The 3264-nt window shown below is 43.0% G+C and overlaps 1 pseudogene; it reads left to right on the top strand.

Annotated features, from left to right (window-relative positions):
- The first annotated feature begins 650 nt into the window (after positions 1-650).
- LOC110199806 (elongin-A pseudogene) lies at positions 651-2891 on the top strand (annotated as a pseudogene).
- Positions 2892-3264: the final 373 nt, after the last annotated feature.

The following is a 3264-nucleotide window of genomic DNA, read 5'->3' as shown; positions in this document are numbered from 1 at the left end:
CTGGAAATCAAGTGGATGGGTGGTGGAATAGATGAACAAATTATGGTATGTGAAGGTAATTAGATATTTTGGGGAAGAAATACTCATTGGTAAGGATTCAGAGAAACATGGAATGATGGGTAAGAATTGGCATGAATGAAATAAAAAGAACTGGTAGATCAATATACTCAGTGGCTGCGGTAATGTAAATTAAAAGAACGCTAAGTTTGAAACAAAATTCCACAGTAATTTTTAAAAAAGTAACCAGTAACAACAGCTTAGTGATAGTGAAACATACTTGGGGGGGGGGTGAGGCAATGCCTAGAAGGATAGCATACAGAGGAATATTGTATAGGCATGACCATCTCTATTGTTTAGGTAACTAAAAGGGAAGGTTCCATGGAAGAGGGCAAGGGGTGGTCAAAGGTGAGGGGAGGCGTTTTTCTAGAAACGTCTGTGACAGAAAAACAGAAGTCAGAGATGTTATTATTATTACTTTTTAAATTGAGGTTCCTGAGTTCTGCATTAACCTGACCCAGTGAAGAGTCCAGGAAGAACCTTCCCTCCACTTGTCCGTCCCCGTTTCTCCCCTCCCCCCCGTCTGCCTCAAGTTGGAAGTGTCCAAAGCTACTTCTAACCTTGGAGACCAGATCACTGCTACACTAGCCACCATGGTCTCTGAGTGGGAGGCTGCCATGCTGGAGGAGGCGCAACGACTCCAGGCAGGGCTGTTATGGCTCCCACATCCGAAGATGGTGTTGAAATATATGAAAAAGCTTAATGATCTACCAATGACAGCGCATGTTCTGGTGAAGACTGGCATTGGCATGACTGTGAACAGTTTATGCAAATACGAAGAAGTGGGTGCCATGGCTCAGAATATAGTGGGGCGATGGAAAAATCTAATCCCTATTGATGAAGACTTGGACTCTGACTTGGAGTTAGCTTGGGAGAAGCAGGGCTCCCAGAGGAGTAGCTCCAGGAAGCGGCCCCATGATGTTTCCTCCAGGGGGGGCAACTTCCAAAACACTTGGAAACCTTCGTATAGCCAGCCACTGAACCCAGATTTTAGAGATAAAAAGCAGCTAAAGCTCTGGGAGCCTGAGAGGAGCCTCAGAGTATCACCTGATCGTGAGAGAAGAGAAGAAAGGAAACGATGTAATCAAATTTTATCGTTGGATCGTCCAGGCAGTGGCCGAGTCCAGTCGCAGCCTTCCACCAACCTTCAGCCCATCAGCGTAGACTATTACAGTCCCTGGGAAGAGAGAGATCGGAAATCTGGTAAAGACTCGGGCCTTCACTTTCAAGACAAAGTAAAGACCATACAAGAGAGTCCACTAGGTAAACCATCCCAGGTTAAACCAGGGCCTTTTAATGAGAGCAGGGGGCACAGATTATCATATCAGAAAGAGAAATGTCAACCGGACTTTGAAGGACAAAAGAAAATTTTATCTAATGTTGCATCCAGGGAGGTATGCCAGAGGCCACCCTCGGGAACTGACACAGAGGAGAAACAGAACGGTTCTACCAGGAAAGACCAGAATAAAGAGAGTTGCAGTGTCAAAAAATGTTTTCCTCCTTTGGAGTTAGCTTTTGTAAAACACAGTATAAAAACAAAACACCAGGATACTCCAGAATCCAAACTGGAAAAACCCCAACTAAGTAAGGACTTGTTGGGTGTAAGGACATGGTTCAAAGACAAGGGAGTATCTAACAACACACAGACCCAGGAGGGGAAATACAAAGTCCCGAACTCCCACAAAAGCACAGCCAGCTGCATTCTAGAGTCTGGGGAGCCAGAACCATATGATAAAGATGAACATCCCACCACATCTTATGATTCTTGTTTCAGCTGTTCCTGGCAGCCGCAAAGGAAAAAGAGTACAGAAATTCCAATTGTAGTTTATGAAGACAAAGGTCACATTAAAGAGAATAGTGCCAGAACTGATAGTAAAAGCCTAAATTCAGTTCAAAAGCTGCCTAAGATGAATGATGATAAACCAGAGAAACAACGATCTGGAACTATAGTGGCCAAATTGAAAAACGTCTCCACTCCTGTTACACCACACTTAGGAGATACCTTCTTGCCTACAGTACAACCAAGTTGTCAAATTCCATCTCTTCAAACACCTCTCCTTATGAAACCAAAGAGGAAAATGGTTTCCTCCTACCACGAGGAAGAAGGAATTGGATTTACAGGACAAAGAACGAATTTGAAGATGCAAGTTTATTCAGGACCCAAATGTGTTTACCAATCAAAATTAATATCACTTCGTCAGCAGTGCATCAGGGTCCTCAATAACAATCTGGATTCCATCTTTAATGTTGGAAGTGCACCCTATACATTGCTGGAACCGGTTCTGGAGAAGTGTACACCTGAACAGCTGCGCAGAATTGAGGGATACAATCACGTATTACTTGAGGAGACCGATAAGTTATGGAAAATTCATTGTAATCGAGATTTTAATAAGGAAAGACCAAGAGAATGTGAGTCCTGGAGGGAGCTATATCATCGGCTTCAGGACGCACAAGCGCAGCGACTGCTGCTTTTGACAGAGAATATCCGATCAGCTCATGCCAGTAGACCCAAAGGCCGTCAGACAATGATGGCTTTTGTCGATTCTGTAGCCAGACCACCTCGGTATATTAGAAAGAAGCAGGAAAAATTTGGCACTGGCAGAGCAACTGTTTCTGAAATGATTAAGACCAAGCCTGCCCTATATACCCCAACCACCCACTACAGTAGCGGTGATATACAACTACATGCTGGCCCTAGTGCTAGCAGCATTCCCTCAATATCATCAGTTAGTAGCACTGGTACTTATGATTCCAGAAAAACATCTGCAAAAAAAGTTGCCCCAATGATGGCCAAAAGTATCAAGGCATTCAAAAATAGATTCTCCCACCGATAGGTCTATGTACAAAGTGAGAATAGGGGTGAAGTGGGGTATTTTTCATTTTGGTAGGGGAGAGCATTTGTGAAATTAATAAAGGAGCCTAGAATCCTTTGCCCCCTAAAGGTTGTTACTGTCAAATAATTATCTTGAACTTGCCCATGGATCGATAGCATTGTTTTTAGGTTTAGCCCCTATGAACTACCTATATCTAACCCCTGCCTCCTTAACTGGGGAACATTTTAGCCATTTTAGGAAATAGACAAAAGCTCAGGCTTCTGGATGATTTTAATTTCAGTTCAACCTTGTAAGCTACAAAAACTATTTTAGTTAAGAAATATTGCCCTGGTTTGTAAAATGGCCCCCAAAATTAGAGTTTATGGAAGATTAT

The sequence above is a fragment of the Phascolarctos cinereus genome, unplaced genomic scaffold, assembly GCF_003287225.1.
Source record: "Phascolarctos cinereus isolate Bilbo 61053 unplaced genomic scaffold, phaCin_HiC Scaffold_8;HRSCAF=390, whole genome shotgun sequence".
In the NCBI taxonomy this organism is placed as follows: domain Eukaryota; kingdom Metazoa; phylum Chordata; class Mammalia; order Diprotodontia; family Phascolarctidae; genus Phascolarctos; species Phascolarctos cinereus.
This window is presented reverse-complemented; position numbering and strand designations above follow the sequence as displayed.